This window comes from Salmo salar, chromosome 11, assembly GCF_965601325.2.
Source record: "Salmo salar chromosome 11, fSalSal1, whole genome shotgun sequence".
Taxonomy (NCBI): Eukaryota; Metazoa; Chordata; class Actinopteri; order Salmoniformes; family Salmonidae; genus Salmo; species Salmo salar.
In genome coordinates, this window is record NC_138301.1 from 76,043,364 (window position 1) to 76,056,182 (window position 12,819).

The 12,819-nt window shown below is 41.4% G+C and overlaps 1 protein-coding gene across 1 annotated transcript in view; it reads left to right on the forward strand.

Annotated features, from left to right (window-relative positions):
* Positions 1-334: 334 nt before the first annotated feature.
* LOC106562832 (spectrin alpha chain, non-erythrocytic 1) overlaps positions 335-12,819 on the forward strand; it is a 74,648-nt gene continuing 62,163 nt past the window's right edge. The window contains exon 1 of the mRNA XM_014127867.3: positions 335-460. The gene's annotated coding sequence lies outside the window, so the exon portion shown is untranslated. The remainder of the gene's footprint in view (positions 461-12,819) is intronic.

The following is a 12,819-nucleotide window of genomic DNA, read 5'->3' on the forward strand; positions in this document are numbered from 1 at the left end:
TGAATCAAATAAAATGTGATTTCAATGGTCCATCACCCCAAGGACATCCAACCAACTTGACACAGCTGTAGGAAGCATAGAGCAACTCAATATTATGAAGGTGTTCATAATGTTTGGTATATCCAGTGTTTTTCATATAGTGTATTGTATTGGGGGCATATATTTTACCTTGGAACATGTTTTAAAACCCACATTTAATGTAAATGTCAATTAAATATGAACAAATATGAATCATTGTTAATGTTTACACAATTTTCCATATCATGAATAAATACAGGTAATGACACTTCTACTATTAAGTGGGAAACCTTTATTTTTAACATTTTCGAAATCCGTGGTCTGTTTTAGTGTTGCTGACGAGACGATGGTTCAAAAAGCGCGACAGCTATTTCATTCCGGGAGGTTGGCCCCGTTTTCGATCCAGTTCTAGAAAGCTACCCAAGCTCACTGCACAGTAGAGGTAAGCGTGCTATTTAGAACAGTTATTTTGCACATGGTGGGTTTGAATAAAAACGGCTTTACTAACTTGCACTTTCTGCTTTTAAAGTATCTTGTGTAGGCTCTACAAGCTAGCTATCTAGCATTTCGTCACTCACAGCTAGCCTCACCATCCCCCTGCTAACTAGCAAGCTACTTGCATCGTTTTCTTAGAAGATGCAAGCCGAACAACATAACTGTCAGGGCACCGTCATCTCCTCCCCGGTTGAAAACAAGCTTGCTTATCGTATTGAGCCAAAATCTTATTATTGGAGGAGTCTAGTTAACTAGCTACGTTAGCTGAGCCATAAACCATCTCTGGCTATGTCAACAAGCTTCTTTGCGCTGACTTTGACAGCGTGAGATCACACAACCACCCATTCAATAGCAAAATGTGCAGCTATTAAATCTTTATAAATCAATGGCCCATTTTAATACATGGTAGTATATTCTGTCGACGTCGGCCATAGCCGAAGGACCCGCCCGGCATCACGGCAATATGATAGTGGAATCACAGACAGAACTGGTAAGAAGGGTTAGTTATTGAATCAATAAGGCCCCCCGAGGGGGTGAATATGGCCAATAAACCACGGCTAAGGGCTTTTCTTAGGCATGAGGCAACGGTGAGTATATTGGCCATTTACCCCTCCCAGGTCCCGTATTGATATTATAAACTGGATACCAACTTAATTAGAGCAGTAAAAATACATGTTTTGTCATACCGTGATATACCACAACTGTCAGCCAATCAGCATTCAGGGCTTGAACCACCATTATAAACTGGGAGGGTCGAGCCCTGAATGCTGATTGGCTGCCAGCTGTGGTATATCAGACCATATACCATGGGTATGCCAATATCAGACCATATATGGTTTGCCTTCAAAATAAAAGTCCCCATTGAAACTGATGCTAATGGAAAACTGAAAACGTGCCACAATTGGACTAGATAATGTTTAGGGCTGACTCCATTTAGTCAACTGGTCGATTGTTTGGTCGATAGGCTGTTGGTCGGCCAAGTTTTTTTTAGTCGAGCAGCCGTATTTATTCATTTTTCATGGTGTACAAGACACCTGTCTGTTTCGCGACAGTCTCACTGGACTAATCCATTGCGTAGGCCACGGGGATGGCACAGTCCACATGTGATACTGAAATTGTATATGGTTATATTATGGGAAAATAATTGTGCAACACTAATAAATCGAATATTATTTTATAACAAATGCGCTTTCTCCCGCGTTGGATATGGTTGCTATCCATGGTTTTGAAACAATCTTCGGTGCCCTGTAGAATTGGCGCCTTTCCCTATGTTGCAATGTGCATAATAGCAAAATTAACCAGCATATTGGGATTGAGAACAATGCGGCGGATGTAGTGGCAGCAAGGACAAGGAAAAGGGTCGTCGGATAATGCACAAAACACCATCTGTAATTTTAGTCCCGTCCGAATCAGCCATGTCAGTAATTTGTACGTGGCAGGAGAGTAACAATTCCAGCCAGAGTAACCTACTGTATTTTTGCGAACTCCAAGGTCCTCTGATAATACTAGCCCCGTGTGAATCGACATCCTTGTGTTTTCAGAGAAATGTCTGAGTTTGACAGGTGTTGCTCACGGTTTGAGCAAGAGAACAATAACTGATTTGATAAATTGAACGAAGTGCTGCGCATAGCTTATATATGGAGGGCCTACATGTATTAACTTACAGTGAATGCTTTTGTTCATATGTTTTGTGTGTATGAATTGAATATTGCCAAATGCATCAGTAAAAAATATTATGGCTATTTAATGTAACCCTTGCTGTTAATAGATTGGAAAGCAGCATCCAACAGACATAAACATTTGGAAATGACACATCCAAAGCCTACAAATGCAGTGCAAGTACACTGTTTAGCTCACACCTGAAGGCTGCGGGGCATTTAGGACGTCTACTGCAGATCGCTAAAATATCCTAAAGATTATGATCACACATTTTCAATTTAAATATTATGGCGACACTATACAAAAAGATGGATTAGAAACTTGGGAACCAAGCTAGAGGTCGACCGATTATGATTTTTCAACGCCGATACCGATTATTGGAGGACCCAAAAAAAGCAGATACCGATTAATTTGCCAATTTATTATAATAATTTTTTAAAATATATATATATATATATATATATATATACACACTGCTCAAAAAAATAAAGGGAACACTTAAACAACACAATGTAACTCCAAGTCAATCACACTTCTGTGATATCAAACTGTCCACTTAGGAAGCAACACTGATTGACAATACATTTCACATGCTGTTGTGCAAATGGAATAGACAACAGGTGGAAATTAGGCAATTAGCAAGACACCCCAATAAAGCAGTGGTTCTGCAGGTGGTGACCACAGACCACTTCTCAGTTCCTATGCTTCCTGGCTGATGTTTTGGTCACTTTTGAATGCTGGCGGTGCTTTCACTCTAGTGGTAGCATGAGATGGAGTCTACAACCCACACAAGTGGCTCAGGTAGTGCAGCTCATCCAGGATGGCACATCAATGCGAGCTGTGGTAAGGTTTGCTGTGTCTGTCAGCATAGTGTCCAGAGCATGGAGGCGCTACCAGGAGACAGGCCAGTACATCAGGAGACGTGGAGGAGGCCGTAGGAGGGCAACAACCCAGCAGCAGGACCGCTACCTCCGCCTTTGTGCAAGGAGGAGCAGGAGGAGCACTGCCAGAGCCCTGCAAAATGACCTCCAGCAGGCCACAAATGTGCATGTGTCTGCTCAAACGGTCAGAAACAGACTCCATGAGGGTGGTATGAGGGCCCGACGTCCACAGGTGGGGGTTGTGCTTACAGCCCAACACCGTGCAGGACGTTTGGCATTTGCCAGAGAACACCAAGATTGGCAAATTCGCCACTGGCGCCCTGTGCTCTTCACAAATGAAAGCAGGTTCACACTGAGCACATGTGACAGACGTGACAGAGTCTGGAGACGCCGTGGAGAACGTTCTGCTGCCTGCAACATCCTCCAGCATGACCGGTTTGGCGGTGGGTCAGTCATGGTGTGTGGTGGCATTTCTTTGGGGGGCCGCACAGCCCTCCATGTGCTCGCCAGAGGTAGCCTGACTGCCATTAGGTACCGAGATGAGATCCTCAGACCCCTTGTGAGACCATATGCTGGTGCGGTTGGCCCTGGGTTCCTCCTAATGCAAGACAATACTAGACCTCATGTGGCTGGAGTGTTTCAGCCATTCCTGCAAGTGGAAGGCATTGATGCTATGGACTGGCCCGCCCGTTCCCCAGACCTGAATCCAATTGAGCATATCTGGGACATCATGTCTCGCTCCATCCACCAACGCCACGTTGCACCACAGACTGTCCAGGAGTTGACGGATGCTTTAGTTCAGGTCTGGGAGGAGATCCCTCAGGAGACCATCCGCCACCTCACCAGGAGCATGCCCAGGCATTGTAGGGAGGTCATACAGGCACGTGGAGGCCACACACACTACTGAGCCTCATTTTGACTTGTTTTAAGGACATTACATCAAAGTTGGATTAGCCTGTAGTGTGGTTTTCCACTTTAATTTTGAGTGTGACTCCAAATCCAGACCTCCATGGGTTGATAAATTGGATTTCCATTGATTATTTTTGTGTGATTTTGTTGTCAGCACATTCGACTATGTAAAGAAAAAAGTATTTAAGATTATTTCATTCATTCAGATCTAGGATGTGTTATTTTGGTGTTCCCTTTATTTTTTTGAGCAGTGTGTGTGTGTGTATATATATTTGTAGTAATGACAATTACAATGAACACTTTTAACTAAATATAATACATAAATAGAATCTATTTAGTCTTAAATAAATAATGACACATGTTCAATTTGGTTTAAATAATGCAAAAACACAGTGTTGGAGAAGAAAGTAATAGTGCAATATGTGCCATGTAAAAAAGCCAAATTTAACCTCTCTAGGGTAGGAGGCAGTATTTGCACGGCCGAATAAAAAAACGTACCCGATTTAATCTGGTTATTACTACTGCCCAGAAACTAGAATATGCATATAATTGTTTGATTTGGATAGAAAACACCCTAAAGTTTCTAAAACTGTTTGAATGGTGTCTGTGAGTATAACAGAACTCATATGGCAGGCCGAAACCTGAGAAGATTCCAAACAGGAAGTGCCCTCTCTGACCATTTCTTGGCCTTCTATACCCTCTTGTCTAGCCCGGCTGATTTGTAGGGGGTCCAGATTTTGCAGCTCTTTCAAAACATCAGCTGAATGGATTTGGGAGAAGGAGAAATGGGGAAGGCTTGGGCGAGTAGCTATGGGGGGTGCAGTGCTGTTGACTGCAGTAGGGGTAGCCAGGTGGAAAGCATGGCCAGCTGTAGAAAAATGCTTATTGAAATTCTCAATTATAGTGGGTTTATCGGTGGTGACAGAGTTTCCTATCCTCAGTGCAGTTGGGAGGAGGCGTTCTTATTCTCCATGGACTTTACAATGTCCCAGAACTTTTTGGGATTTGTGTTGCAGGAAGCAAATTTCTGCTTGAAAAAGCTAGCCTTAGCTTTTCTAACTGCCTGTGTATATTGGTTTCTAACTTCCCTGAAAAGTTGCATATCTCGGGGGCTGTTTGATGCTAATGCAGAACGCCATAGGATGTTTTGTGTTGGATAAGGGCAGTCAGGTCTGGGGAGAACCAAGGGCTATATCTGTTCCTGGTTCAAAATTTCTTGAATGGGGCATGCTTATTTAAGATGGTGAGGAAGGCATTTAAAAAAAATAACCAGGCATCCTCTACTGACGGGATGAGGTCAATATCCTTCCAGGATACCAGGGCCAGGTCGATTAGAAAGGCTTGCTCGCTGAAATGTTTCAGGGAGCGTTTGACAGTGATGAGTGGGGGTCGTTTGACCGCTGACCCATTACGGATGCAGGCAATGAGGCAGAGATTGCTGAGATCTTGGTTGAAAACAGCAGAGGTGTATTTAGAGGGCAAATTGGTTAGGATGATATCTATGAGGGTGCCAGTGTTTACGGCTTTGGGGTGGTACCTGGTGGATTCATTAATAATTTGTGTGAGATTGAGTGCGTCAAGCTTGGATGTAGGATGGCTGGGGTGTTAAGCATGTCCCAGTTTAGGTCACCTAGTAGCACGAGCTCTGAAGATAGAATGGGGGGGCAATCAGTTCACATATGGTGTCCAGAGCACAGCTGGGGGCCGAGGGTGGTCTATAGCAGGCGGCAACGGTGAGAAACTTGTTTTTAGAGAGATGGATTTTTAAAAGTAGAAGTTCAAATTGTTTGGGTACAGACCTGGATAGTAGCCTGCAGAGTTCTGTCCTATCTCTGCAGTAGATTGCAACACCGCCCCCTTTGGCCGTTCTATCTTGTCTGAAAACGTTGTAGTTAGGGATGAAGATTTCATTGTTTTTGGTGGACTTCCTAAGCCAGGATTCAGACACGGCTAGGACATCCGGGTTGGCAGAGTGTGCTAAAGCAGTGAATAAAACAAACTTAGGGAGGAGGCTTCTAACGTTAACATGCATGAAACCAAGACTATTACGGTTACAGAAGTCATCAAAAGAGAGCTAGGTAGGCACTGCAGGGCCTGGATTCACCTCTACATCACCAGAGGAACAGAGAAGTATGAGGATAAGGGTACGGCTAAAAGCTATAAGAATTGGTCATCTGTGACGTCCGGAATAGAGAGAAAAAGGAGCAGGTTTCTGGGGGCGATAAAATAGCTTCATGGTATAATGTACAGACAAAGGTATGGTAGGATGTAAATACAGTGGAGGTAAACCTAGGCATTTAGTGATGATGAGAGAGATATTGTCTCTAGAAACATCATTGAAACCAGAAGATGTCATAGGATGTGTGGGTGGAGTAACTGGGAGGTTGGATAAGGCTAGAGCAAGGCTAGAGGCTCTACAGTGAAATAAGCCAATAGTCACTAACCAGAACAGCAATGGACAAGGTATATTGACATTAAGGAGAGTCATGCTTAGCCGAGTGATCAAAGGGTCCAGTGAGAGTTAGATAGCTAGCCGGGCCATGGGTAGCAAGATGGAGGGAGGTCTGTTTTTAGCCACCTCGTGCGATTCCATTTGTAGATTAGTGGGGTTCCATGTGGTAGGGGGGACCAGTCCAATTGGCAAAATAGTTAGTTATAGTGGCCCAAGAAAATTGTCCGATAGACCTATTCAGATAGCAGCCGATGAGACAGCTAACGATTAGCGGGCCGCAGATGGGCATTCGGGTTAAGTCGCGACGGAGGTGCCAGTTGGATAACTCCCTCGGGCAGATAACGTCGGTGGTCCAGTCGTGAAGGCCCGATGGGGCTCCGCATCGGCAGTAAAATGGGTCCGGATAGGTGATTGTAGCCCAGGAGAGGCTGATGGAACTCTTCAGCTGGCTAGCTCCGGAATAGCCCAGGAGTGGCTATATGAAAGTTGGTGGTTCAATATCCCCAGTTCTTCAATATTCCCAGTTAAGAAGTTTAAGGTTGTAGTTATTATAGGACTATTTCTCTCTATACCATTTGCATTTCATATACCTTTGACTATTGGATGTTCTTATACGCACTTTAGTATTGCCAGCCTAATCTCGGGAGTTGATAGGCTTGAAGTCATAAACAGAGCTGTGCTTCAAGAGCTGCTGGCAAACGCAGTAAAGTGCTGTTTGAATGAATGCTTACGAGCCTGCTGCTGCCTACCACCGCTCAGTCAGACTGCTCTATCAAATCAAAGACTTAATTATAATATAATAAACACAGAAATACGAGTCTTTGGTCATTAATATGGTCAAATCTGGAAACTATAATTTCGAAAACAGACCATTTATTCTTTCAGTGAAATACGGAACCGTTCCCTTTTTCATTGAACGTGTGGCAACCCTAAGTCTAAATATTGCTGTTACATTGCACAACCTTCAATGTTATGTCATAATTATATAAAATTCAGGCAAATTAGTTCAGTTCGCAACGAGCCAGGCGGCCCAAACTGACTCTGCTTGCACTGAACGCAAGAGAAGTGACACAATTACCCTAGTTAATATTGCCTGCTATCATGAATTTCTTTTAACTAAATATGCAGCTTTAAAAAATATATACTTCTGTGTATTGAATTTAAGAAAGGCATTAATGGTTAGGTACATTTGTGCAAAGATTGTGCTTTTTTTCGGCGATGCGCTTTTGTTAAATCATCACCCGTTTGGCAAAGTTGAAGTAGGATGTGATTCGATGATAAGCAAAATTGTCAATTTGTCACATCCCTTACTGTATAGCCTAACCTATGGATTGTGCACCCATGAAATGGGGTATCAGCCTACTCAGTGACACTCACAGAACACAACTGAATAGTTTACACGAATATTAGTGTCTTATAATGTGTACACAGAATCCATAGGTTAGGCTGTACATTGCAATATGAATGTTCAATACACAGGTTGACTGGTGAGCTTAATGTTGCAACTCTTTGCTTTATGAATGTGCAATAACCATAAAACACAATTTATATAAGGAATTGGCAACTCGTTCTCATTCTGAGAAATAAGCTAGTCCACTTGATTTCAACATGTGGACAGGCTAGCATGTTGTTCAAACAGTTGGAGACTAGAGTTAGGCGGTATCCAGATTTTCAGATAATCATCCTGGGATTTACAGTATTACCTGCTTAGTACACAAGGGGTCGCCAAAAATGCAAAAAAGCCCATTGGGCATCTAGTACAGGAATGCGAACAAAGTCAGCACAAGTAATAGTGAATTTCCATGGAGGCTGCTAGGTAAATACGATAACGAGCGCAAACGAAAATAAAGAAATTGCAAAGACAGGCAATTCAGCTCATAAAATTATACATATATAGGTAGAAGCTCCCGAATGTCATTTTTGATGAGTTTGGACAGTCACAAGCGAATGTGAATCAGACACGTTCAAATGAACAAAGTTTTGTCACATTCTTCTGAAGGAAGAACAGTACAGGCTCTGAAGCACGCCGTGTCTGTGGAGTCTGGAGGGTTCTCCAACCTTTTCTAGCATGAGAGATACTTTTTTTTTAATTAAACATGTCGTGAGCTACTCATTTTTTCCCTAGCTTTCAAATAGGCACATTCTTTTCTTCTCCTGCAACTCTTCCCCTGGTCCTTCGTGCACTAATTTCTCTTTTACACAATGTTTCTGCCAATATACCTGGTAAAATAATGCTTAATAAACAACTCTAAGGGGAGCCTTATAAAATCAGATTTTTTTCTCTCCAAAATTACATGTGTTTTTCAGTTAACATTTTCCTGGTTTTAGATTATTAAAAAAATTAAAAATTAAAAAAAATTACTATTGTTCATAGAGAAACAACGGCATTAGATGTTCTGAGTCCATGTCAATGCTTAAATTACATCAGAATAATTACTTTTTTGGGGTCTAGAAGAAAACTAACACATCTGGATTTTTGAGTTTAATTGCACATCTAGCAAGTGAGGAATGTGCCATCTAATGTGCCGGTCTAGCGTTCTGTACTGCTGCTGCTCATTTCATGGCAAAGTTTGCAAATAATACATACTCATGACATACTTCTGCCAGGTAAGTCTACTTTGCAGTTAACATTTTAATTGATAAGCTTTTGGGGAAAGTATTTCTGTCAACAACACAAAAAGGTTATCACATGAACTGGCTACACACAGAGCGATAGACAAATGCACTCACCACAGAGACAGACTGGCAATATTGCTAGAAATTAATTGGCAGATATTGTGTTAAATTTGGATTTTAAAGCCAGTAGTGGCTAACCAGGGGTGGGATAATGTGAATGTTGTGTTGATTAGATAGTAGCTCGGAGCGTCTGATACTTGTGAGATTTGTTAATGACAGTTTGTGGATCACGTGAAATGTTGGCGAGCTACTCGTACGTGGGCTTGCGATCGACCTGTTGGAGACCCCTGCGTTAGGGCAACGGGCCTGCCTACTGTGCTTGGAGAAGAGGGGGAGGGGGGGTGTTCTCGGCCTGGAGCAGAGGTCTTGGTAAAACATTTTTACGAAAAGGGCATTTTCATAGACAAAAAACAAGATCAGTGATTGTTGCAAAAAAGCAAATTTAAACTATTTTGATCAAATAATCACATTATTAGTGGGTCTTATGGTTGTGGAAGGCTTATATGTAGCTAATGTCAGGGCTGGGCAATATGGCCAAAATGTGTCACAGTATGCAACAAAAAAAAGTTATTTGACGGTATTTTATGTTTTTGAATAATAAATGTTGTAAATTTGCTTTATCCATTCTGTTTTATACTGTTCTATTCAACTTCAATGGGCAAACAATCTAGGCCTTATTTTTAACTAAATGTTGCAATTGCGATTTTGACTTGCGATTTAGAGCAAAACACTTGTGTGAATTGTTGGAATCATGGAAATGGAATGATTATTCAAATTCTATAGTTAGAATATGATAGTGGGCACTTTGAATACAGTGTTTGACATGACAACGAATTAAAAATGTCAGGGAGGAGTTATTGTGAGAGGGTAGGAAACGAGGCCACATTAGCGGCTAATAAGATTTAGGACCAACTTGCTAATAAAATACCAACTAGCTGTTTGCAGATGTAAGAAACACAAACTAATAGTTTAATTATAGAACGCTAGTGGATTTATATTAAGAAGCAAAGTGAAAATCAACATTGTTGCATGTGCATTGTTGCATTTGGGCTCCTGAGTGGCGCAGTGGTCTAAGGCACTGCATCTCAGTGCTAGAGGCATCACTACAGACCCTATGCACAGATCTGAAAGGATTGTAGAAGAGCAACATGGCGGAAGGAAGCTCCACATATCGGTGGAGCAATCCCAATGCTTCTGTCTGTCCCTATCCCTTCAATCATGTAGTCACTGGACAGATAGCTATTGGAAGGGGTCAGGAAGGAACCAAAATTAACTCATTTCATTAGCACCTTGTGCATATGTCAAGGTAGTTCATCCACCATCCTTAGTGGAGTCTGACCCATATGGGATTTTTGGATCCGATTTTAGAGTGGAAATATTCACCAATAACCAATATTTGCTGATCATTTTGTATTATTGTAGCTGGAATAAAACATTTAAAAAATGTATTGGTATTTAGCTATTTTTGCATCGATTGTAGGACTGTAGCCACTGAATTCTGATAGTTGTCACTTGAAAGGAAAACCATAAAAATGTTTTGCTGCTGCCTCTCGCCCGAAGCGTTGTCTCAGTTAACGGCTTTTACATTTTAAATGGTGAGGGTTAAGGTTTGGGTTAGGTTAAGGTTAGCTAGCTAGCACTCGTGATGGAAATGAGGGTGGCAAAATGTGAATTTCGACCAGTCACTGACTAGTGACAAGCCATACATCAAAATTGTTGGGCTCCAGAGTGGTGCAGCAGTCTAAGGCACTGCATCTCAGTGCTAGAGGTGTCACTACAGACCCTGGTTCGATCCCGGGCTGTATCACAACTGGCCGTGATTGGGAGTCCCATAGGGCGGTGCACAATTGCGCCAGTGTCGTCCGGGTTAGGGTTTGGCCGGGGTAGGCTGTCATTGTAAAATAAGAATTTGTTCTTAACTGACTTGCATAGTTAAATTAAGGTTAAATAAATGAATGAAAACGTAGCTACGAAGCGCTACTTTGTAACCTATCTTTTTTTATTTATTGAGGAATAGACTTCGCAAAGAGCAAATTTAACACACCATATTTCGCGGGCTTCACTAAAGGGCTGTAACGTTAACGTAACCACAGAGTTGAATGGCACTTGCTTTACATTTGGGCATAGCATCCAAGCTTTTATCTACTCAGCACTCCCCGTAGAAGCAGTAACAGTTTAGTTCACAGTAGTTTTCTCCTCTCCGACTGGTGTAGTTGCATTGGGTGATCGTGTCCAGTCTTGCTATAGCGCCAAGGCAAAATAGGCTAATAGCCATGTTTAGAGCGCCCTCTTCAGACAAATAATGAAATGCAAAAAAAAGTCTAACTCATTGAACACATTTTTTTCAGAGCGTTTTCCCCGCATCATATATCAGTCCTTTTTGGTGGATTACATTTATGAAGCAAATACATCCGTAAAAGGCTAATATCGGGCGATTTAAAAAATAAAAAATAAAATAAAATAAAAAAATAAAAAAAAAATTATAATAATAATAAAAAAATCTTGTATTTCTTTTTTAAATTATTTTTATATTTTATTTTTTTAAATGATTTTTAAATCTATTTTTTTATTATATATATATTTTTCATTATTTTTATATTTTTAAAATCGGTTGGGCTTTAATGCACAGAAATTGGTATTTTCTAAGCCCATCGACCCACCACCACCCACTTCCCTCCATATCTGATGCACATTGTGTTTACTGAAGGTTGACAGGTTGGGTGTGGCTCAACATCAAACTGTTCCAACCATAAGACTTTTAAACACTGAAGTTCCTCCTGGCATGTATGTGTTTTACATTCTTGGTGTGTGTATTTTAGTTTTGCATTCTTGATGGAATCAAAAACAAGGTTGAGGTCATCACTGGTGTCACCAGAGGGACGGCTGTTGCGGTGACTGTATTACCACCACACCGGCAGTCATGAGTCATGACCGCAGTAAAACTTCACGTGACCGTTGAGTCATGGTAATCTCCTTTTATGCACTCTGGACATGCTTTGGTAGGACCCAACTTGCTAATGACCATCAGACCCTAATGGCCTGGTACTCAGGGCTCTATTGTCCCTCTAACTACTCTAACATCAATGCAAATGAAATCAATAATTACATGAAACAATTATCATCAAAACGGTATCCTGCTTTTAAAACTCACCTCAATGTGATGATCAATTTGAAGAAAGAAGTTCAACAGCAGGTTGAAACTGATTGTAAAACATGGTCGTTGTGGATGTTTCAAAGCCTAACACAATGGACAGCGATTTCTAAGGTGGTGATTCATTCAAAACACCATACACATATTAGAGCTAATGCATACACATAGGCTCATGAGCCCAAGCCTGGGGGGGAAAAATACGTAATTATGACTATACTTTGTACAATACAGTCGTGGCCAAAAGTTTTGAGAATGACACAAATATTAATATTAAAGTTTGCTGTTTCAGTGTCTTTAGATATTCTTGTCAGATGTTACTATGGAATACTGAAGTATAATTACAAGCATTTCATACGTGTCAAAGGCTTTTATTTACAATTACTTGAAGTTGATGCAAAGAGTCATTATTTGCAGTGTTGACCCTTCTTTTTCAAGACCTCTGCAATCCGCCCTGGCATGCTGTCAATTAACTTCTGGGCCACATCCTGACTGATGGTAGCCCATTCTTGCATAATCAATGCTTGGAGTTTGTCAGAATTTGTGGGTTTTTGTTTGTCCACCCGCCTCTTGAGGATTGA